The sequence below is a fragment of the Channa argus genome, chromosome 12 (assembly GCF_033026475.1).
Source record: "Channa argus isolate prfri chromosome 12, Channa argus male v1.0, whole genome shotgun sequence".
NCBI classification, from domain to species: Eukaryota; Metazoa; Chordata; class Actinopteri; order Anabantiformes; family Channidae; genus Channa; species Channa argus.
In genome coordinates, this window is record NC_090208.1 from 11,741,697 (window position 1) to 11,767,602 (window position 25,906).

At 41.7% G+C, this 25,906-nt stretch overlaps 1 protein-coding gene across 28 annotated transcripts in view; it reads right to left on the reverse strand.

The window, feature by feature from the left end:
- Positions 1–25,906, reverse strand: part of LOC137137115 (receptor-type tyrosine-protein phosphatase delta-like) — a 337,728-nt gene that overhangs the window by 226,467 nt on the left and 85,355 nt on the right. For all 28 annotated transcript variants that reach the window (XM_067523019.1, XM_067523010.1, XM_067523008.1 and 25 more), the window contains exon 4: positions 16,340–16,363. The gene's annotated coding sequence lies outside the window, so the exon portion shown is untranslated. The remainder of the gene's footprint in view (positions 1–16,339; positions 16,364–25,906) is intronic.

Genomic DNA, 25,906 nt, shown 5'->3' on the forward strand with positions numbered 1-25,906 from the left:
ATAAAATACTGTTTGTTTCTAGAAACACCTTAAGTTGGTCATTAACTAACTTTTTAAAAATGGGTTAGAACACATAGTTTAGAAATTGGTCTGTAATTATTTAATACGAAAGGTTCACCTCCTTTTAGCAGAGGAAGTGCAAAAGCTGACTTCCAGACTTTGGGAATTTTATTGCGAGTAAGTTGAAGGTGTAGGACAGGAGCTTGGCTACGTAATCCGCCAACTTCAAGAAAAAGGGGTATGGTTTATCTGGACCAGCTGCCTTTCTGGTGTCCAGGTTTTTCAGTGCTCCGCGAACCGCAGCAATAGACACTAGAGTAAAGTTAAGTGCAATCTGCTCATCTCCAGAGCTTCAGACTTTAAAATAGGCCCCGTTATCTCAGTGTTTAACAAATCAAATAAAAAATAAAATAAATTAAATGCTCATTAAAATAATTCAACATGCTTGATTTATCTGTCAGATTTATATCTTCCTTGACTACATCGATTTAAACATATCTTGTTCAACACCATTTAGACCACATAGGGTAAATGACAGCAGTTGAGCAACAGTTTAATGAAATAATGGCAAGACTGCAATATTCAGTTGTCAGAATAATCACTATTCAATGTTTTCCACAAATTGCTCATCCCTGCATAAAGCAAGATCAAGAAAGTCAGACAGACAGACAGAGTGAAAGCATAAAGGCTCACTCTGGAGACTGTACTGTGTCTAATGTGCAGTGGACCATGATACTGCACTCTCAACCTCAGTCACACCCTGCTGTTCTTCTCAGGTAAACACGCAAACAAAACCCAATAGATGAACTGAGAAAACACCCACACCTTCACACAAAGAAGGCTGTAGTGCAGAGCCGGCCTGGAGGCCTATTCCAGATGTAGAGATGCAAACATTTTAAGAAAATGCATTAGTTCCCTCTTTTTTTTTTTTTTTCTTACAGTTAAAACACAAGGTCTGTCGTGGACTTTTAAGAGGTCATCAAACGAGCTTCAAAAGTGATAATCAGTTTTAGCATTTGTGGCTTGAACTCCTCACCACCTAAGGAGTGGCCAAAGTGGGTCTCTCTGCCTCTCCTCCTTTACCGCCTGCATCCCAACTTGTAGTGCAAGCAAATGGGAAATCATCAAACATCAATTATTCTAGTAAACAAGTTTGGCCATGTAGAACATTCAATTATACATTAAACATTAATAGCTGGGGTTTATTTCACACATCCATTAGATTGTGTTAAACATGGATACTCAATCTTATTAATAGAGCTTGAGTGACTTGAGTGTTTTTTTTTTTTTTTCCCGACAAGGAATTTAATCAGGCAATAATAATGGTGTGATTGGGTGGCATTTTGCTATGGAGAGGACTTGTCTGAGCATCACTGTGTAATGGACAAAAGAACCAAAAAGAGCATGATAAGCGACATGGAGAGAAGAACAATTTTCTGCAAGGAGACTATTCTGTTGAACAGACTGAGAGAGGGTGTGAGAGAGTATGAGGGTAAGCACTATAGGAGCCGGAGACAACACTACACCATGAGTACACATTGTTTAAAGTGGGTGTTGGATGAGGGCTGTGGTAGTAAGCCCAGTTTCTTTGTGAATAAAACACCTCTGAGACTTTACAGTGAGATCCTCACAAGCCATAGAAATACAGTGCAGGCGCTCAGCATCCAGCCGTGGCTGAACAAAGCCACAAGCGTGGAAGTCGACTAGTTGTGTTTGCTTTCACCCTCTATGTTAACACAGTTAATTAGGTGATCATGGCTTTGATTAAAATTCTTTGGCACCTGGCTCAGTATAATACTATCCATTACTCAGAGTTTGTCACCGAATATCATCCTTGTAGCTGGTGAGAGCTATTCAGTTGAAAAAAGAAAAGCCTCCATAAAGTCATACATAATACAGTGTGTTCTACTAATTTGACATGAGGGAGTGTGTGCTGCTGACAAGATTAAAACATTAACAGAAGATTAGGGACAAAATTGCCGAGGCTGTTGATTGAAAACAAATGTAACCGCTAGAAGTATGGCTTTTGCATTGCCAGAGTGGGAAAAAAAAACAAACGAACAGACAATTTGTTTTCTCTGTGATAAATCTGTTTATGACATTATAACAGAGAAATGAGTTGAACAACTGGGGTGAACACGTTTATAAATGAGGAACTTACATCTTACTGAACAAATGAGCAATGCAGTGCATGCAGAACTGCAGGACTACTGCAGAACTACTATGTTTAGTGGTTTTGTGAGGCTGGAGTGACACGCGGCAGTCCTTTGAAAAGATAAGAGATAACGTCAGCATGCTGACATGGACAAAACTAACATGCTGATGTTCAGCAGGTATTATGTTTTGCTTGTGGCTCATCTGCACTGGATAGAACTAAACACATTGTTAGAGCTCAGGCTGCTGGGAATGTCATTAGTTTTGCAGGTATTTGGATCGCTGCACATCACTGAGATATGGATGAACGTACTGTGGCAATCCATTTTATGGTTGTCATGAGAATTCAGCTATTAGAGCTTTGTCAGCCCATCATCAAAGTCTGTAGGATTCATCCCCTAAGGTTAATGGCTGTCTGTACAAAACCTTAAACTATTCCACTGGTATTGAGACATCCTGGGCTTGACTGACAATAATTTCGTGTCCACTTGTGTTAAAAAGACTGCGCTGTCACATCTTCATCAGTCAACAAGGTCCTCAAGTGTTGAAAATGCCAAAATGAAAAGAGCTCAACAACAGTGTTTGACCTTATTATACCAGTGAGCTTTGTCACAGTAAGACTCTCTCTATAATGAATGACTTAACTACTTTTGTGTCCATTAGTCAACCAATGGTGAAAAACATGTTCTAAATAAAAATCAATCATCTGAATATACACAACAAACCCTATCACCAGATAGCATGTGGAAGCAAAATCCCAACAACAAATTATGTTCAATGGCATTTAAAACTTGTAGTTTAGAGCTATTGTACAAAAAATTCTGTTAATATACAGAAACCGTAACTTATTTAGTCATGAAAGCACTGATTACACTTAGTTCTTTAAGCATCTGCAGCTGATCTAAAGGTTATACAGTCATTAGACAGTTGGCAACTTGTCCAGTGTTAGCACTCCTCCGGTCTTCACATATCCCTTTTGCTCTTTGTTTACTTAAAAAACCACAGGAGCGTGGTGTGAGATATAACTGAAAATCTTACAGACTGAGTTCAAGGCCTTGTTTTGAGGTAGCTGATAAGAATATATTACACAGATCAGGAAGGTCCAGTGTGCTGCACAGCCCTCAGAGAGGAGAAGCGTTCACTTACTTCTTCTCTTATGACTACTTTTTAAAACATTTTAAATGCTGAATTCACGTACAGTCCGTGTATGTTGTGGACACCACTGTTAGAGGGGTTACGTTTCTTGTCCAAGGACCAGTAGGACCTGGGGATTGAACTGCAAACCAACAAGTTTGTGTGACAAATAAATACGTTTATCACAATTAATTGAATTGCAAGACATTTTTTTTACACTCTTTTTCCCAATTTTTCCCCAGTCACCTCGCATTAAACACAGCACATCTGCAGAGGTACGACACTTTTGTAAGGTATAAAGTTTGCGTTTTTACCCTATGGGAGTTTGTGTGAAGTCATGTGACTCATCTGAAAAAGGACTGAGATGTGATTGGGGACAAACAGGAGAAAGTGTAGGAATCAACATCTTACGTGAAGATAAAAAGAAGAAAAAATTGTCTTTTCGGTCCTCCACCCCACCCGCCACCGCAGCAGCAACAAGGGGAGGCAATGTGCAAAGAGGCAGGAGACTAGCGTTTTCTCAAGCTGAAAGGTTGTTAATTAGTGTTCATCACACGTTCAGGGGGCGTCATTTGCCATTCTAAATTTAAGATGTTGCCATTGCTATTCTTGTGGACGTGTTAGTGAAGTATTTTACAACAACAAAAGTGCGAGAAGAAAAGTTCTCTCCATATGTTGTGTGATGCTTCTATATGATCAGGTCTCCCATACGTAATGTCCAAAGAGAGTGTGTGTTGTCCCTACGGCAGATTTTACGCTTGTTTTTTTTGTTTTTTTTTGTTGACAGCTGTATTATCTGCTTTTTCTCCAAATTTCAGAAATTCTTTGGGTGCAAGACGGAAAATGGCAGCCTTAACTTTACACCTTGTTTGATTTGAGATCTCCACAGTGTTTGAAGTGTTTGAACAGATCACACACACACCTCTTAACAACCTCCAAGGAAGATGTCAATGCCACATGAGTCCTGTAAGGCCCTTTAAGATATTAATGTGGAAATTGAAAAATGAGGAGAATGTTTTACAGCACCTCATAGACAAACATTAAATTCAGCGTGGAGAGTTATTGGTTTGGGCTTTGGTTCCTGTCTGTGCCGTTCCAACTTTGATAATCACTAACTCTTTGATTTAGTAGTCTGTGGCTTCACCTCAAGGTGCTGCCTGCCTACGCTGGTGGGACAGAGACGCGTGGAGATTTGGTTTTTAACCACTTCTTACCACTGCCCGTGTCCACAAATTGAGTTCTGGCACTAAACCAAAGAAACGATGGTGGAGAGTTGGCTCCCTGCAATAACAGCTGGCCCATGTCTGAGGCATCACATTAGATGATGTCACTGATTTGACACTAATCGTGTCATCGCATCGAGTCGCCCCGAGCAACATGTCACCTCTGTGTCTAGTGATTGTTGCACAGCTCAAGGCTCAGTCTTTGTTATTACTTAACACAATAAAGCCAGAAGCAGAGGAAAAGACCAAGAGTTTAACAGCCAGAGCAGCTCTTTGAGGCTGTACACGCAAAGGTGCTGTCAACTAAATGCTAACATGCTGATGTTTAATGGAGGTTATGTTTACCTTACTCACCCTCATACATTTGGTAATTAACACAAACTGTAGTTGAGGATCATTTGTTTTGCAACTATTACAACTAATCACACGCATCCAATTTTGTAATAGTAATGCTAACACTGTTATACAGTATGACAGTATATGAAGTTATTACAATACTTCCTGAGGGGGTTGTCAGTGTGGGAGCTAGATTTTGTAGTATTTCTTGTCAGTCCATCCTCTGATTGATTGGATATTTCACAAACAAGTCAAAACAAAAAAAACAAAACATGGTGCTATTGGAAACATCAAAGCCTTACTAATCCTTTGCTAAATTATTTATTGAGCATATTTACCTAGCATGAGCTATTTCCTTATGGGAGACTTTGCACCAGGAGTGCAGTACATAACCACTCTAAGTTGTTCTGTTACCCAAGACTAAATACAGGCCTCAGTATCAAGTGATTGGCTGAACAGCTGTATTAAGTCCAACACTACTGGATGGCAGCCCACCGGATGTCACACTAAAGTCAAGGGGTGCTTTGAGACCAGAGGAGTCTTTATTTCCCCCTTTTTTGTGTCCACATCACAGAAACTAAACAATAATAATTCTCATTTTTAAATGTTTTTTTATACCTTCAAATAGCCACCTTGAGTGATATATGAGGCTGCTGATTGGTCAAACACCAGTCCACCTAGAACAGAATTCAAGTTAGGCTCAAACGTTTCTAATTTTTGTCCCGCTACTACGCAACTTTATTGACATTTTTCATGTGAGAAATGAGTTTTGTATTCTAAATTTAGTGTAAATTTCATCCAGTGTTTTTTTTTTTAGAGCAGTGTGATCGACTCTGCCATGTGAGATCCCGGTCATCTCACGAGCCCACAGCAGAAAAACCCTGAAGGTCGTGCTGGTGGGGTTTTCCTAGAACTAATGCCCTGGAACTGTTTGGTCTGAAGCTGCAGGTGAACTAAGGAAGTGATTCATATCATCTAGCTGTTACAGTATGTCACATGTTTAGTAAAGAGTGGGCAACGTTTATAGAACAGGTTGTGAAAATTGTGTTTTGAAAAAAAAAACTTGATAGTCTGTGTAGGTGGAGTATCTTTATGGAGCTGTTAGAATTTGTCGTTCACACCACAATTCAACAGTTAAACCTTAGCGATAATACAATGTTTGATAAATGACCACATATCTGAAAACAAATCAGCTCTTTCATTGGCTCGTGGTCTGTCTTTCTACTAAATGTCAACGAGCAAACCTGCAGACAGAAAGAAACTAGACTGGCAACCTCTATCACAGTCAGTGGTATTTCACTGCCTCAGTTTAAAAATCCATACCTTATGGATAAAGGATGAAGGGAATAGTCGTAATTGGGACTTGAGTTTTGAGAATGAAGACGTCCCCAAATTTATTGAATGGCACATGATGTCCTGACAGTGCTGCAGACTGCAGCACAGAGCGAGCTGTAGCAGCTTGGGAAATGGACAACTTCACATCTTGTCTGTGAAATTGCAACACTGGACAACACTGTGTTCATGGGAGCTTTAGAGGAATGTCTTCACAAAGACAAGTATTGACTGGAAATTCTTGAGTCTGATAACCAACCCGTGTCTCCTCAAAGCTCAGGCGGACACACACACACACACACACACACACACACACACACACACCTGCCAGCTCATGAAGGTGGTCTTGTGCTGCATTGCCCCGACTGGAGCAGGGGTTCAAATGAAATACCCAGGGAGGAGGTCATACATCATAATATTTAATAATGATTATGATTAGATTTTTCTTTTGTTGTGCATAGCTGAAATGCACCATTCTGCATCGTCGAAAATGCTAATAATTACAAGTGTGTTTTAAAAAAATCAACTGAGTGGAAACTTTTTTCTATTTCTTTCTTTCGGGTCAAAATGTGACCTTTGCGTGAATCCATTAGGCTTGAAGCCCTGTAGTAGCCTGTGTTACAATGTTTAAAGACCTGAGTCTACTTATCTCCTCTGTGATAAAATGCTTTCAAAATAATAACTCTGCAGTTCAAATCTCCAAATAAACAATAATCTCAAACAAAGTCAAGCAGTTCCTTTTAAGGCAGTGAGAGGTCCCTGCATCACACTGTGTTCCAAGATCATCTTTCCATTTTCCCTTTGCTGCTTCTTGTGGCAGCGTTGCACACAGTGCTAACACAGACCTTCACTGGCAGCCGGGTGTGCAGCCTGGGCTTGTGTGAGCTCAACCCTGACTGTCCCTCACACACCCTGGGGCTTTGTGAAAAATGAGACCATGGAGAACGAGATAATAACATTGTGGTACGGGAGTTTGTGAATTTGTGGTGCACTGAAACGCACAGGGGTCTGTGTCTGTGTGTGTGTGTGTGTGTACGTGTGCGTGCACATGATCTGTGTAGCATGTGTGGAACTTAATTGTGTGCTCTCATGTGTAAAAACTATCAATCAGGTTCACTTAATGTTATTTCATTATGGGTAAATTAAAATTCCACAGTGATCGATGGGGTATTGACTGTCATATTATGCGTGTGCATAATGAATAATCCTTTTAAACTCATTTCATTCGCAATATATTCTGGATATTGTGTTTTTGTTTGTGCGTCCAATGGGAAGCAACGAGATGGGCAGACTCTCAATAGTTTTGAAAGCATGGCCAGATTACAAAATGAAAATGAGTTTGCTGTTCACACCTGAATTAGCATTGTGTGTGTTGTCAGATATCCCGATAAGACAATGAATGGTTCCCCTAGGACTGCTGTCTGTGATTCTGCATGGTAACTCATGCACACATGCCAGAACTGCTGAGGGTCTCCTCCTCCAACCAGGGCAGATAATTGTCATTAGTCAGTGTGAAATATATGTGTTTTGACAAAATATTGGCAGGAGGGCAGAGCAGAGACAATCCAGTGGAAATGGAGCGGACATATCATGTAATTTCACCTTTACATATACTGCATGCTGTATATTACAGTGCACTAATTATAAGACCGTTAACTTCCAGTATATCACTGATGTTGCTATGAATGCAATTGAAAGCAATTGTTTTCCAACATTATGAGTCACTTTTTTCTCCTTTGACGCTTCAATAGAATTTATCAGTTATAAATGCAAATCCTCACTTTGCCGGCTCTGCTTTGAAATTTCTAAAGTGGCACCATATAAATGCCAAGTCATGAAGTATCGGCTGGTCTCGATTCCATAAAGTTTCCCTAAAGACTTATAATGATGCGTTTGAAAATCCTCCTGGCTTTATTACAAAGTGCTATTTGTTTGATTGTAGGCACAGAGACTGAGACTGCGAGCGAAAATGTGTATTCCAGTGCGTTTGGGGTTTCTTTGTTTCTGTTGAGCTCTGTGTAATTGTGTGCATGACACAGAGGGTGTGAGTGAAACTGAGTGAGGCAGACGGCTAATCTACCTGCCATTCAATCCGTGCGCTTCCTTGTAAGTGCTTCTTTATTTCTCATTAGGACTTAAGCACGAGAGGAATTAGCAACACCGAACGAGAGTGAGCCGAGCTTTAATGATGCCGCTGATGTAATAACAACACCAGGTTATGCTGATATAATCGTAATGCACCCAACTTCACCCGGCCTCGCTCAATCCCTGCTTATAAATTACCTGTTCTAGCTCAGTAATTATTGTTGTTCAGACAGTGATGATGATTTTGCATTGAAAGACACTGAGAGCTCATCAACATTTATACAAAATACTGTTATACCACTCACTAAGTTTTACAGCAGTTTACAGTCGTTACACAGAGATGGTTGTGTTGCTTGTCCCTGCATATGACTGATGATGTCTGCAGCGATTGTGAAAGGTTATTCACTATTGAACAAACTGTTCAGCACCGTGAGCTGTGTAATTGTGTGCATGACACACACCGAGTCTGTGACTGAACTTGCAATATAAGAACCCACTGGAAAACATGGGAGGAAAAAAAACTAAAGGGTAAATACAATTCTGGTGATTGAAGAGAACAAATTCGGGATAAAAATAGAACAGATAACGTGGTGAAAATCTAGAGGAAAGAATAAAATGTAGGATAGATTATTCCGTGCTTTTCACTGTGCAGTGTCAGCTTGTTATTGTTGCACACAGTATGTTAATCTTTTTTTTTTCTCCATTGCCTGCCATCTTTCAAGTGAGGTGATTATCATGCCAAGTCAAATAGTGAAGTTTGAGAGGAAGAGCACAAAAGAAGTCAGAGGTGGTTGTGTGGTAACAAGACGGGAAATTAATAACGAGGCTGTGAAGCTGCAGTGGCACATAACAGCATCTTCCTGGCTTAAAAAAACAAAACACCAAATTAATTCAAGCCGGTGATGAACGATCTTTGTATCCTAGCAGTCAAATAATGTTATTTTAACAGCTCTGTGTGAAATGTAATGTAACTGTAACATTATAGGACATTTTGTGAGTGTGAGAGTAGGGCTGAGATTGCTAACGCGTCTCGAGCTTGAATTCAATCTCATGGTCACTGTTCTGTGCTTACCCCAAAGGGTAACCCTTTAGCAAGGCCCGTGGTCACTGAAGGCCCTGAGCAAACACAAAGCCAACAGTAATTTCCCATTTTGATCTAAAGGAATGTCAGAGCCCATGTCACAGAAATAAAATAAATAAATAGAAACAGCCCAGATCAAATTTCCCATGGCTTCAGGCCCTAATCTGTAACCAGGGACAGTCGAGGACACATCCTCTCCTGTATTTACAAACCTGGTTCCTCCGTATGGCAGGCCACCAAGGACTAATTATCACGACTTTCTATTTCGGTGTGGGTCAGGAAAGTGGCATGAGTATTGTACTGGGATATGGCGGAGCTGCTTTTTGTGTACATAGAGCTCTGCAGGGTAAATATGTTGCAGCTGCTAAAGATTCATTCTCTCCTCCAAAACCATGGTGCCGTTAAATATACTCTAAATAAAAAAGGGAGAAACTATTTAATGCATCAGGCCACTTAGTGTGTCAAGCAGTGTGAAAATCCACTCACTTTCAGCCCTAATATTGTAAATTCAGCTGAAGGTTTCAGAGGGAAAAGTAACGTTTTAAACCAATTTGGGAAAATTGCTTCAGGGTTTCTTCTGTAGGTTCAGCTTTCAAACCATTGGTTGTTTTGATAGTCATTTAAAAAAGGCATACTGCGCCTTAATGACAAACAGTGGCTGTTAGGTACATCATCAAAAAAAATTTTTGGTATTCGTTTAAAAAAAATAAAAATTCACATTGGGAAAAAAGTACCCGTTAAAAATGGGTTCCATGCCTCCCATTTAAAACAGGGGGACACTGCATCCTTAAAAAGTGCTGCTCTTTACAAATACAGGGCACCTGAAGAATTAAAACGGTCTCAAATTAAAAAGCCTGCAAACTAATGTGGCCAAACCGAAAAGGCAACATCAGTGGTAAGAGCAGTTTACCCCTAACAGCATTGGTGGACACTTTTTTTTTCCCATCTCTGACAGGGAGAAATCCTGTACCTTCCATGAGTTATCATAATTTATGCATTCTCTGTTTATTATTACCATTAACCTTACTTGATGTGTTTTGTAAGTTTGTAAAATCTTCCCGTGTTTCTCCGTTTATCTTGCACAAACTGTACATTATGAGCAGAATTCAGTGAACCTGAAAGGTGTAGTTTGTTGTGTGCACTCCACACGATGGGAACTTGGAAGTGACAGGGTACATAAAAAATGCACAGAGGGTGGTGTGGTGTTCACTGAAGCCCGACATCCAATTTTTGACCCAGGACCCCCTGATGGGTTAATTTGACCATGATCAAGACAAACAGCTTGCTTTTGCAGTTTGGACCCACCTTTAATGACACCGTCTAGCAAAGAGGCACGCACTGTTTAAATTAAAACGTTTCCTGGAAATATTCTTGATGGCTGTTAGCCATATGTCTCTGCAATCTATACCTCTCTGAATCTTAAACGCCCACCAAAACAAATTAATTACTGTCAATTTGCACCTTTCAAAACATTGTTACTCAAGCCAGTGACAATGACATAATCTGTTGGCATGCTACATGCCATGATGTAGATGTAGAGCATGCAACTGAGCAGGCTATGAACACAGCCTGTTTCTGCTGGGACGCCCACGAAACATGCCATTCTATATCTAACATATCCAGTCTGTACTGCACGTGGCAGTGCCAGATCGGCAGATGGGTTGGCGACCCAGCGACCTCTGACATTCAACCTTCAAGCAAGGCCATGGATTCTGTCCAGTGGTCTTCATCGTTCTCAAATGTTCTGCCAAAATGGATGCAGGGGGCTTGAGCCAACACGGGCCAGATGCTGCCTCGAAGGAGACCATATGACTTCAGCTGATATCCCAACAGATTTTCTTCATAATGCAAGGGACTTTATGCTGGATTCCGCATTCTGCAAACTTAAAAGGGCTTTAAAAGCAGCAGTTTGCTAGTAACAGCTCTCAAATACAGTAGAATGTGTACATACTAAGAAAAACTTTATATGTTGAAACCTTTGCAATCGCAACTTCCCAACATCTCGTGATGACTAGAAAAAAAAATACACAACACATCTCTGTACGTGGGGGACATGTTCTCAGCACAAATTATCCAGTGAGCTCAACAGGATGACGTCGAGTCAAGTTGACTCCCTGATTGTTTCTCGGCCAAGTTTTGTTATGGCTTCACTCTTAATCAGCTGAGCCCATTGTGTCCGTCCTTTGACTGCCTTTGTTCATTTAATGACCAAACCCTGAAGACACAATAGAAATTTATATTTTTGAAGAGCGGGCTAATTAAAGCCGCTTATTAGAGAGACGTCAACACAGGAACAATGATAGAAAAGGGAAGGCTACGGGGCTTTGGATGGGACGCATGCTGTGACATATCAGAGGTTTCATACATGAGTTGAAACTTAGCATAAAAGGGGTGTCAAAACTGAAAGGAAGAGAGGAAGAATAACTTTGAAAAGCACTGGAGGTGATTATTACTCAATATTAAGTCCTAGCTGCAAAACAATGACTATAAAACAAGAGCATATGTAGTCAGTGTAAAGAAACTGCACAGGCCTTCAGGCAAGGTGTCACTAGTCCTGAGGACTTATACAATTAAGCTCTTTTATTTTAAGCATGAGCTTTTGCTCAGAAACATGAGGGCATTGATGTTCATAATAAATTTAGCCTAGTGTGTTAATGGCCCATACCCATATGTAACAATTTGTGCATGCCTCGGGAGGGAGGCTTTTAATTATGAGCGCGTTCACTGCTACTGTGTACTTCCCATTCCACACGAGGTGAATACAATTTTTCGACTGCGTCTGATTCGCGTCCAGCACCATGCTGTCATGTTGGTCCATGGAAGACTGAGCCACTTGCTCAAGCAACCAAGGCTTTGATTGACATTCAGCTTAATGTAGGAATGCAACACATGGAGGATCTGGTAAACACGCTTTCCTTCCAACGCTGGAATGAAATGCCGTACCAGGGCGGCGAGGTTGAGATGGCGATGGAGTTTGTTATTAGTGGGAGAGAGATGAAAAACAACACCTTGTTGACCCTGATATAGTTGCTGATACTGCCTTGTGCGTTCTTTGCAAATGGATAAGGAAGTATTTTACCATTCCTGGCTGTATCTAATTTAACTCCTAAGCTCATAAAAATACAAACGTACAAAAAGGGTAAAAAAAAGAGAAATAAAAGCAGGAAGGTTTAGGGTTAACTGGAACATTTCAGGCTTAACAAAAAAAGTAAATAAGTGACTTGAGCTTTGAGCACAAGATCTCAAATTGGGTGTCGACTACTTCTCAGCATTTGCACAAACACAGACACACACACAATCACACACACTTTGTCCTGTGAAGTAAGCATCTGATACTTGGCTCCAGAACTAGTCACAGAATAGGAAAGCAGAGAAAGTGAGAGGACACCTTAATGTGCCTCCGCCATATGCTGTTAGCTACTGATGGATGCCGCTCTCCCCAGGCAATGGGGCAACTTATCGCGTTTGTGGGTGACACTGCCACCGCTGATAAAGTTAAAGATACGCCATCTGTTCATAACAGCAGCTCGGCTTCCTTTGGACAGACAGGGCCGTCCAAGTGTACACAAAGCTGCGTCTAAATAACTGTTCCACGCCGTCCTTAACGCATCTGTATGTGCATGGATATGGATAGTCACACGTGTAATCATCTGTCACGATGAGCGATTATTATGAAAATATTGAAAAATCTGGAATTACAGGCAAGCAGCGAGACGCTCTGCAAACTGAATGCACGGTAAGCTGATTTTTCAAAAGTGGCTGCAGAAGGGAACACTTGGTGAAGCTGTCACTCACATCTAATTACTGTGGAACGTATGTAAAGTCACGCTAACAAGCTATCTGTCACATTTCTCATCAAACAGCTATTCGCAGCAGTAGTTGGTCTTTAGTAAAAGAGGGAAAGAATCAACATAAAGAAACTTTAGGCTCCCTTAAGAGCTTTTGATAATGTCAGAAGGTTTTTTGACACATGCTTTGACAAAGATACCATTAGTGAAATGGCCCGTTAGCCAAAAGGGCACAGCTGAAAGAAAGGAAGCGGTTGCATTAAGACCCACCACAGAAACAAGCCGTGGTTGTCCTTTAATTGTTTGGGCTGTGTAAGCATTCCTGTGGAGGGCTGTGGAGTTGTGATCACCGCTAAAGCATACATTCTGTTTACACACACCTTTAGAAAGCGCACGGACACAACCCCATGAACAAAACCAAATGAACATAATGCGCATAATGCTCATTATCATCCAAAAATGTCCTTTTGGGTGAGCTGTGTTCTTGGTAGTTTGTACAGTATGTAACACAGTGTTTCTCCAGGGCCCGAGAAACCCAGATGGACACTTGAAAGTGTCGGATTATCCTTGAATACCATTGTTCTCACCGTCTGAGAGATGAATAAACCCAAACCATTTCAGAAGAATTCACTCCTGAGAATTAAAACGCTACCACTGCTTTGGATACTGTCCAAACTGGCCTTTTATATTTTTTTTTTTTTTTTTGAACCACGCACAGATCTACTTTTAGACTTCAATGGCATAATGGTATTTGCTTAACTGAGCAGCCAGCAATCACTCTCTTCTGTGCCAGTGTCATATCACTGATCAAGTGTGGCTCAGTTCCTGTCTGAGAGGAGGGCTGCCAGACATAATGCAATAATAACTGGTACACAGCTTGTGTGAGAGAACTGAGGTCCTATTTCACTGCTGGCGATACTGGGATGATCTCTTTGTGCTCTTTGTCCCCCGACCTCCCTGTCTTTACCAGCTCTGGAGCCCTCAAGCTTCCAAGAGCATAATGAGCCAATTGTTATTCTTTACCTATAGTTTTGTACTGAAAAGTGTAGGATTTAAAAAATAAAAAAATAAAAAAGGATACTTTTATGCTTGAGGTCAAACACAGAGCTATTCTGTGACAGGGAGAACTCATTGTACAGGAGCACAAAAATTAAATAAGAAATAGAAGAAGCTTTGCCGAGGAAGGTACCTGAAAACTCCTACAAGTTGGAGACAAAAAAGTGGATGTTGATTTGCTTTGTCACGCCAGCAGCACAGTTGAATCTAGTTGTGAATTTTAGTTAAGTGTTAATTAAAAGCTCCTGAAAATAGGAGCGTTTTTGTTAAATAAAAAGAGACAACGCCACAGCACTTAGCGCCTGGATCAGCAATGGCTGATACTATCACATGACCCATATCTTCAACGCTTCCATTATCTAGACGTTATTTAAAGCTTTCACTGTAACAGGTGACTTTAATGTGATGTGAATCGCTGACCTTGACAGAAGGTAAATGCATCAACTAGACAGGATTTTAAAAATCTAACAGCCTTTAGTCTCAACATAGAGCACTCCTCTTATCCGACATAGTGGACGTGAACCTGCACTGCTCCCCCACAGATGCCTAGTGTGATGTTTGACAGATTTCTCCCTCTCCAGCTAGGCTCACAGTAAATGTCCATCTGGCAGCTTCCCTCGGGTACTTATTATTCTCAGCTAGCTAGGGGGTTTTCTGTTTCCGAGCAGTCAGCCGGCGCCTGCCTCAAAGAGTTGAGAGCCGAACCAGAACTGCTTGCAGATGCTCTGCCGGGTAGCCAAACTCCGGTGGCATGGCACTGGGTGTTCAATTACACAATGAGGTGGCCGTCTCCCAAAATTGTCCAAGTATGAAAAGTCACATGCACATAGGGTGACTATCTATCTGAGACAAAACACTAGCCATGTTAGAGTAACATCAAAGTGTGCAATGCTTCAACTTGCAGATGAGATGATTGATTTTTTTTCCCCTTATGGGCAGATGTTCATAGCCATAGGTAGCTCTGTAAGGTCTCTCTGTCCTCGTATGAGGCCCCGCTATGGTGGATTCACTCATGCAGGTGACCTCTATCACACTCCTGCATCCTGCTGAGTGTCTCTGGAAATAGTTTGAAAACGCATAGGAAGCTACGCTGCTCTTGGCTTCCAACAGCAAGGGTCATTCTCACACTGGGTTTGTTTAATTCAGCTAGAGTTGAAACTATTATTATTATTATTATTTTTCACCATTTCACTAAACCCACAGGTCTGCTATCTGCCTAGTGTATTGCTGTTACAATCAACGGGTTGCTTGCATAGTACTTTACCATCAAAATGTAAGTTTTTTCAACCTTTATGAAGAAAAGGGACGTCCCTCCTGAAGGAGATTTACATGAACAAATGTTCCTAAGGGAACTTTGTGCATAAAGGGTTACAATAATTAAATACTTTATTGCATAACTATCTTCCTAGCACTCGGGTGGAGCTTCTAAACCTTGATGCTTCTACGTAAACTATGCTGTGTAGCATGGTAACATAGACACAACAAGTGGTCCACTCGACCCTGCTGTTCTAACCCCACTCGGTCCGGTGGCCGCACAGACCATCTCCTACGACCTCCTCTCTCCTTTATGTGTTGCAGTAATTTCCGTAAAATTAACCGCTGATCAACATCTATAAGCTCAAACTCCAACATGATCTGTTTACTCTTGGACACTGTCCATCTTAATAGTACTAGTGGGTTCTTGTTGACATGTGGAGTTGAAAAAGGGGAAAATTGTTAGCAGCTTAACATATGAGATATTTTCACACACTCACCACAGTGTAGAAACAGACACCATCCGTGCTGTGCTTGTTTAAATCAATACTTCCGGCGTGTTCTTTGAACAATCTGGGCCATTTGATTCTCATTTGAATAAAATTCAAATTGAAGGCGCAGAGCACACAATCCTTGCCAGAAAAGAAAAAAAAACCTACCACTGTGTATTCACATGCACATGTGGGGAAAATAGGATGGGTGAGGATTGCAGAGCGTTGCATACCTTACTGAGCAAACAGTAGCATCCACCTCCCCCTCCCCAAAACCCCACCTCTCACCCCAACATTTTCCCCCTCTTCTATATTTATGCATTAGCATCACTCCCGAAGACACACGACAAAAACGTGACTCTCACTCTTGAGAACAGTGCTATGAAAAATGAGCTGAATCCTTACCTAGTGTGGAATAGTTGGTCACATCTGTGAGCGGGCCATGGGGAAAAAAGAGGGAGCAGGGGTGGTGGTGGTGGGGGGAGGTAGGAGGGAGAGAAAGAGAGAAACAAAACGTCAGCAAATTATAATGTACAGCAAGCTAAACTTCAATGCAGGCTGAGGCTGTACAGCTGTCACGGGCTCCCCTGAAAAATGATGGTGGCCCAGCATTGTACAGACTGGTAGTTAAGAATAGTCCCTGTCAAGAGGGGGGCATCATTTATTAATCGAGGGACCTGAAACGTCTGAGTCCCAGGAGGATTGGGAGTTTGCACAACTTGCATTAATATTTGTCAGTGTTTCAAGATCTGGAGGGTGGGAGCAGAGAAAATATAAGCAGAAACCTAATCTATAACTGACAAGCCCTGGCCTTTATTTTGTTTCATTTTTATTTATTTTTTCTTTGCACCACTGTAACACAACCACAGCACAAACAAATGGGCCTCAAACACGCACGCCGTACACCAAGGTGTTCCCCTCTCTCCATATTTCTGTGGGCTAATTTAGTAGCCGTCAGATATCTCGCAGCCTGGGCGCTTCGACCTTTGCTACATTTCCCCAAGCTTGTTAGTTTGACAGCCAACATCCGCGCTTCCGACGGCACAATAAAATGGCAGTCCTGCACTGGCCCGCCAAGACCTTAGGGTGGCCCCGGCACAAACAATGAAACCAGCGTGCTAAGAGTACCAACATTTAACCACGTCTTTACAGTGTCACCGCCAGCTGACATTCATATCTCCACCGATTTATAAAAAGGGATATTATAAAACCTCCACTCTCCTCCACTATGCTGTACCAGCCCCCTGGCAGCCCTAGAAATATATACTGGATTTCCATTACAGCACACTTTCTTTCCTTTTTTTTTAAACATTGAAAGTGGTCCCTCAACGAATGTACTCTTCTAAAGTCGAGTTTTCTTGTAAATGTGCAATAAAACAAGGAAATGGAGTGAACTGACAATAACAGGGTGTAGTGTGAAGGGAAAATAGTAGACTCAGGACTAATTCTGAGTTGCCGTTGCTTACTGAGCAGTCTAGTCGTGTTGCAGCAGAATTTGCCAGTAGTATGATTTATCACTGATGATAGTCTATCCTTCCTGTATTCATTTACATTTTTTGGTGCACATGCAACAAATCTCCAAGGGGATCAGCGATGGAGGAATGGGATTACAATGTCTGCTTTCCACGTGAGAACAAATCTATTTTCAGGGAGAGGGGGGAAAAAGACTGGGGTTCAATCTCTGGGACGCTCATTACCATTCTGTCTGACACACATTCGCACTCACTGCTACTGTTGTTGCTAAACAGAGAGCTCAGCTGAGGACCTTGAAGCTTCATGCCGTGAAAATTGGGCCCAGGGGAGGGAGTGGTAGGGACTGATGTCAGACTTCAAGAGCCACTGGAAGCACCTGGGGTTTCACTGACATTAGCATCACAATGTTTGGTGGAAAGAGAGAGAGACTCAGACGGTGGAAGGGACGGTGTGGAAAGGCAATGCGAATGGAAAAGAGACATTCGAAATGCGATGTGAAGATAAGTGTCATTTTTTGTAAAGAAGCCAAAGCAGAAGAGGGTAAATAATACTCTCACCCATTCCATGTTTGTCTTTGTCTAATCACATTATTTTTTTTGATACAAGGATTTTTATTTTTTTTTGCGGTGCAGTGAAGATTATTGATTGTTCCTGAGTCGTGCGGTGGAAATTTGAAAGCCCGGCCAATCAAAAGCGATGGAGGTAGCATGAGCCTAAGTGGATTAGACTGGTGGGATGGTGGAAAGGGAATCTAGAGGGAGACGCAAAAGCTCTGGTGGCTTCAATAAACCCACTCTCTGAACCAGGAAAAAGATGGAGGACAGAGACACTTTTTTCCCCTCCCTCTCACCCTCCTGTTTTAAGCAGATAAGCTGCTTCCAGGGTCTTAGTTATGCTGTGTAGAACCCACAACATGATATGGAAACTTTTGACAAGGCAAAGAAAAGCTAAGACGTCCGTTCCTCATGGTGCCTTTTCTCTATTGACAAGAGGGATTTCAGGATGTTTGGAGTGGTCAGTGTTGAGGGAGGGAGGGAGGGGGGGGGGGAATAAGAAAAAGACTCTGTGATGCGACATAGTGAGCATGTCACATGCACTGAAGGCATGGACTCAATTTAGTTTGACTTTTCTTTTTTGGGACTAGCCATTGAAAGAAGACAGAAATGGGTTTGCCACAACGAGTAGCTGGCAGTCACACGCCAACCCTTTGTGCTGGCTACCAGATTTTATTGTTTTTCATGCTGCAAGTCACTATTTCATTAACCAGTTTTGTTTCTTGATGGTGCGAAACTGCCCTGTGTCACGCCTAGGATGGAAGTGAGGCACACAATGTTCCTTTTCATTTATAAGACTTTCAATCTGTACGGTAAAAGATAAAAAAAACACTGCACTTAACACAGAACACAGTAGGCAGCAACTAACAATCTGTGTGTGTGTGTCCAGCTTAACAGGTTATATAACAAAAAAGGGGAAGTTTTGCTGGCACTGTGCTGAATAAGCCAAGGACTCTTGCAGCCTGTTATTGGAAATATGCCGTTAACATTTGGAAATGTCTTGTGACTGTCTGTAGCTCATCTTGTTAATGTATCTACACATTTGGCACGTTTTTTTTTTTTTTTCTTCTTTTCTTAAAAACAGCGATGTGCAAAGAAAGCACAGCGACAGGAATTACACTTTGTCCAGAAATTTGGGTTAAACTTAAAGAGACATCATGTGCCCTTGGTGAGATATCTGGGGTGCTGTATAATCAGTCCTCAGAGACATGGTGGCTCTTGGACAAGGACATCAGTTTCCTCGAGGGAGGTTCTCTTTGACACAGCCGGTCTTGACTTTTGTCATTTATCACATACTGTAGTCAGAGCACCGCGGCGGGGACAACACTGCATTTTAAGGGTATCAGAGGAGCCTGTTTGTTTGGTCACAGGCAGCCAACCACGACAACACCTACTGATAACTCAACATTAAGTCCCTTTGTGTTGTTGCTGCATTAGACTGATTTAAATATTTATATGACCTCTGTCGATATAATTGCAACTAATTCAAGCTGTTCATGTTGGCATCAGGGACTGTAAATGAAATCTGCACACATTTGCAGGTTTTCCGTGCAGCCACCGGGAATCTCAAATGACAACTACAATAATCACTTTAAAATGAATCGCCATCTTTTCATCTAGCCGTACATGTCCATAAATAATACAACTTATGTTGCATAACCCGAAGAACCACAGTATACTGTGTCTGTAAGTTTCTGATCAGGTTGCTAATCATTTCTAATAGCTCAATTTTTTCTTCCCTATCCAGTGGAAAATCTCTCAAAACCTTTCCACCCCTTCTACCCCCCACCCCTCTAATTTTCACCTCCTCAAAAATATAGGAGCGAAGGTGATCGGTGGCAGAAGCAAAACGTTGACTCCGAGGTCAGCTGAGGCAAAAAAAAAGAAAAGAAAACTCTAATTAAGGATTTGATAAGTATCTTAAGTATCTCTTTTCATCTTTCATTCTAAATATATCTGTCCCTCATTATCTACAAGTATCTTTCTGCTAGGCTCTTCTTCTTGTTTTACTAGGCAAGCACACTGTAAAAAGCGACATTTGTGGTTCAGAGTAACACTCTAAACATGCATGCAAAATGTGCTATTAAACTCTAGTTTTACAAGTGCACTTAAAAGCTTTATGCAATATGCTGGTAAAAAGAAGGAAGATCTTAAGCACCTATGGATCAGCCCGTTCATTACACAACCGTTACCATGCGTGAAAAACACACACACTTATCACAACCACTGCAATGGTCATGTGTTCTCTTAGTGTCTATACAGATTGTGATGCACCCAATAATGAGGAATAATTAGTGGGTAATACTTACACACAGTAGGTAACACACACACACACACACACACACACACACACAGATGGGGAGCAAGAGAGGGAGTTCGGTCTTTTCTGCGGGACTGAGTGGCCACTAATTTGAATGAAGCCGTGGAGCTGGAAGGCAGCCGAGTAGGAACAGTGGAACCCCGAGTGTTTGTTGTCGGTCATTTTAAACCGAGACAAAAAAAAAAAAAAAAAAGCCCTGTTCCTTGTGTCGCCATTTAACCTATTCACCAGTGTGGAATGAGAGCAGCTGTTTTTTTACAGTACCACATAATGGGACAAAATGGCTCTGGCTGGCCAAGCTCCAGCTCGCTGCAAAAAGGCCCCAATGCAGACAGAAAAGGCAGAAGGTGTGAAGCAGACATTGTAGAAGGGAGAACAGTGCTGCTATGTCATCAGTGATACTGAGAGAGCTTGCACCCTTCCATCTGAGCTGATATAAACATGACTTCTTTTTCTTTTTTTCCCCCTGTTGTAACAAAGAATTAGAGGAGCTCTGACAGAGACTCCAGATGGCCTGGGCTCACACAGACTGCAGAAGTATCTAGAAGTTTACACAAGTCAGACAAGAAGCCAGGCCGGCTCCAAAAGTAAGGCTGTTCTTCAAGGAAAAGAAAAAAAAAAAACCCATATATATACATATATTGCTCACTTGTTTTTAATCTCTCTTCAAGTTGGGGTGTGAATAAGTACTTTGTGAGTGACAGCATGATGAGCATTGGGAACTTCAAACAGGCAGTTGTCAGACTTAGCGCTGTCCGGCTTAAAGGCTGCTCAGGCATGGCAGTGCAGGAACAAGGTATTGGTTATGTTAGCACCGCAGCAGATGCTCTGTTCCTGTTGCAGCTGTCTCCTGTTTGAAAACAGAAGCGCTGTGCCTCTGTATATCTCAATCCCCAGATCCTCAATACTGTTTTTTTTTTTTTTTTTCTCCTCTCAGGTTACACAAGAGTCAAATTGGATGATGAAAGACAAGTTAATAACTTAATAATTTTTACATACGCTATAAAATCTTTGAGAATGATTCAGAAACACTTTTGACCAAGCAAATGCAAACTTGTTTTTATCATATCGAGTTTAAAGAGTTGCTGTAAGAGTGTGAATCAAAAAAAGTTCGATGAAAGAACAGATCTAAATCAAATGCAGCTGTGGTCTGATGTATCATCCCTAGGGCCTTGCCCACACTCTTGTGATTTACCCCCCCCCCAAAAAAACTGAGGGGATTTAAGGGACTTTTCTAAATGTAGCTTTTTAAAGAATTCTGCCTGGCAGACCTTGATGAGTGATCAGAAGTTGGGGAGATCAGAGACCCGTGGGCGCTATGCTGAGTTCTGACCCTGAGTTCAGCTGTATAGAGGTGGCATAAAGACTCTGTTGCCTGGGGAGAAGTAGACGGAAAGACATAATAGAAAGGAAGAAATAAAAAAGGGGGAGCGGCAATAGCCTTGATGCCTCTAGCCGCACAGCACAGGCTTGGCCCTTTATATCACCCACTTGTGAAGACGGGAGGGGGAGGGGACCCTGCAGGCAGTCGTATGTTGACTGGCGCGATCAAGGCCAGCAAAAAGCGGCCTGGATTGGTGTAGTTCCTTCAGGCTCCAATGTGGGTAAGAGAAGCTAAAACAGAGCTTTAATGCTGGTTGACGCTTCAAAAATCTGGTTCCTAAACACTGGCCTCATGCAACAAGAAAACTGTTATCATAGGAAAAGAGGACACGCTTAGCAATTGATGGCACTTCCACATGCGCAGTGATCGCAGTCATTCACTCGCAGCGGCTCGTACAGAGGAGGCTTTAAAATCTCAGACGCGGATAGATAATTAGACATAATGAGTGAACATTGGGGCCGTAAGATGTGACGTGCTTATTGCTTCCTAATTGTTTCCCTCTATGCAGCCGAGCTAGTTCTGAGAGCTCGGGTACCTGTGTGCGCTGGCCCGTGCGAGGCCAGGTGCAGTCATTACCACGGGACAGATGGATCAGCAGAAGTGATGCTCGTTTCACTTGCAAGGCAACACGGTTGCCGCCATATGTAGGCTCATCATTAAAATTGACCTTTGACCTTCCAGCGGGTGCCTGTCATTGTGATGGACTTAATTAAGAATGTCCACCAGTGTGTAGGATTGGGTCTATTCCCTCTGTGTTTGTGGATGTTATTGATGCGTGAAGAAGGTAATGTGTGTGTGTGTGTGTGTGTGTGTGTGTGTACTGCTTTAAATGTCTGAATCCATTTATGAGTATTAGAAAGACATGGATGCTTCAGCCTTTTCACACAGAATGTGTGCGCATGCATGTGACTCTGGTGTGAGACGTGTTTAAGTTTGGGAGCACCTTTTAATATTGCCAACGCAGGCCCTTAGAAAATTCATTAAAGTGCTTCGACCCGTCTGCCATCTGTGTGAGCGAGCCGGAGCGAGCCATGTGAGAGGAAGCAGCTGGGGAGAGCAGCAAGATGAAAATTCTGACACGAGCAAAAGCATGTGGGCAAGACCCTGGACAAAGAATGAATAGCCACTGGTATGCCAGCTTTGAACTGCTATTTATTCTTATATAAAGGTTGGTTAAAAAAATAAATAAAAAAAAATACTTGGGTCATATCTAGCTCTGAATAAAAATTGTAAGACAAATGGCAAGTGTTACATAACTTTGACGGCAATAAAAGGAAAAGGAACTATATCCTTGGAGTCCTAAATAAGCATGCTACACACATTGTTTAGTGTCAAGCTAAAATGTATTTAACTCCTCAGTATACACAGTGTATTACCAGAATACAGTTCTGCCACCTAAAGTGCAAATAATAACAATAATGTGTCACTGTTGATGTGAATTCTATATACAAATGAAAATAGCCAAGCCGGATTTTCTTCATATTTAGAAATTTGGCAATTTTATGCCTCTAAATCCGACACTTAACCTCATTTGAGCGTCCGTTTAAATCACTGGGGTAACTCATTATCCATGTTACTCCTCCTGCAGTATGGCGCTTGATTTGCATTGTTGCTGGCGCTCTTTTTTTTTGGAGGTGGGGTGGGGGGGGAGATCTTCAGCTGCTGTCATCTTCATGCCAGTTACTTTTCACAATAAAGAAATATCAGTTTTACTGTTTATGCCATGTAATCACTTTCTCCTACACCTGATCTGCTCTTTTTAAACTCAGCACACCAACATTATTGCTGTTATAGTCGGAAATATGGAGCTATGCATTATGCATTAACCATGATCTCCCGGAGGGCAGGCGCACACACTTTGAAGCCGACACACACTCACACTTTCATAGACAGTTGTCTGTAGGTATAGTGTAAATGCGTTGCCACACATAGACGCACATTCCCATGCTTTTTGATTTTTTTTTTTCTCACACCTATGCACATACGTCAACACACACACACTTCGGCATATGCCTCAAAGCATTGGGGTGTAATAGAGGCTGCCTGCACTTTGCCTTGTCGCTCCTTCTCTGACACTAATCAACACCTCTTCTGCTATTAAAAACTCCTCTCCATGCCTTTTGATCTGCTAACTATCTCATTTACATGACTGGCACTCTGCAACCAGGCGTGGAGTTAGGGAGGTGTGAGAAGGTAAGGTAGAGAGAAGAAGGGGGGGGATGAGAGAATGGAAAGAAGGAGAGGGAAAGTAGTGACTCGTGCAAAAGAGCAAAGATTGTCCTGCACATAATGACTAGATGTTTAATTGTCTGGGTTTTAAATTTTAGCTTGCATAGCAATGATCTATAATCACTTGATAGCAACCGCTGATAATTTCACACAAATGCGGACGGGCTAAAAATAAATGCAGCTAAAACGAGAGCAAGAGTCAAGCAGGTGGGGAATAACACCAGAAGCATGCTCTTTTCTCCTCGTACTCCTCCCCGCTCTGTTTCTCCTCTTGGCTGACTTTGTGGGGCACCGTGGGGGCTTCCAGTGAGCCTGAACCTCTTTGGCAACGACTATCAGCCTGGATGACACTGAAGAGACTGGGGTGATGCAGCCTGACGATGAGTGTGGTTGGGCAGGGGTGCAGGAACAGGGTAGAAGAGAGAAGGAGAAAGATGGGGAAGTTGTGGGAACCATTGTAGGTGGCTTCAATCGTTGTGATGCCATCTGTTCCAATCCAATGTTCGCTCTGACAGTGGATAGTTTCCCTGGCGAGATGAGAGGAGTGTGCGTGTGCAAGTGTGTGTATGACAATGTGAGAAGTGAAGGGCAGAACACTGGGCACACAGCACAATACATTTAACTCACATGGACATACTGTATGTCTGAGCTGTCTGAAACTGGCTGGGTGTCTTACCGCTGCTATTAATGAATATTTAAGCTTTTTTATTTAAAAAAAACAAACATCTATTCTGTTGTTTCCAATTAACAGTCCAAACCCCAGCAAGATTCACAGGCTGACAGCCTGACAAGCTGTACAAAGCCTGCTCACACCTGCATGTTAACACACTTTCTGCTTAAAAGAAAAAAAAAAAAAACTAAACTGCAAATTTGATAGAACATATATTATTATGTTTTGATGCGTGTTGTTTGAATGGATCAAGTTGAGTAATGGAAAGTGAGCTGTGAAGTGTGGCATGCTTATAAATTCTTATTGCTTATGAATTCTATTGTTTGGAAACATTTCATTATTATGTTGCTCACAGACATTGCAAAGTTTTTTTTTTTTTAAACAGCTCATGTTGTTTGTATTAGAATTTTATTAGTTTAAAATCATTAGTAACAGTCGATCAAAGTAATTCTTTGACTAAAACACATCTTAGAGACAAATATTGTACTTTTAACACATGTACTTAATACCTGCAGTTACTAGCTACTTTTCTGAATCTGGTTAACATTATCCCTATTGTTGAATTCACCATCTACCATTCAGCAGTTTGTCAAGTAATGTGATCATTAGATTCGAAACATATGACCATTGCTAGCAGCTGCAACATTAAAGTAATGCATTAAGAATTAATATTCAGTTTTAACATGTTCATTGATGTGAAATAGTGCTTTTACCTTTGGCTCTTCGAGTATTCTTTGGCTAATACTCATGATTGTGCCAAATAAAATGTTATAAAATCACCATAATCATTAGGATTCTTCATTTGGGGATCAAGAGTATATGTATTAAAGTGTGGTCATGTGGTGAAAAGAGCCACCTAAAGAAGAAGCTAGAGTGATTCTACTATTCCAGACGTTGGAAGCTGGGATTATTTTACCTCATCTCACCTTGATTAAAATAAAGTTGCTTAAGTTTCACCTTCTAAAATAGTTCCAGCGTGTGTTTATGTGTGTGCATGCTATGTCTATCCAGTCCCGACTCCGCTTAGACTCCTCCACCCTCTCCAACTCAAGAGGTGCTACAGTGCACCTGGTGTCGTCTCTGTGTCTGCGCTGGCACCTACTCTGCTTAAACATGCATGAAGTTATTACAGTGCTCCCCTTCACCTCCCGGCTCTGACTGTCCCTCTCTCATTTCTCTTTCAACTAAATCTTTCTGCCTTTGTCTCTTTATGAGCCCAGACCAACATTTTTTTTTCTCCTCCTCTTCCTCCTCCTCCACTTTCCCCCTTCATTACCCATCCTGCATTGCCAGTGAATCTCTCCCTCTCTATACGTCTCTGTTTCTCCCTCATGGATGAAAG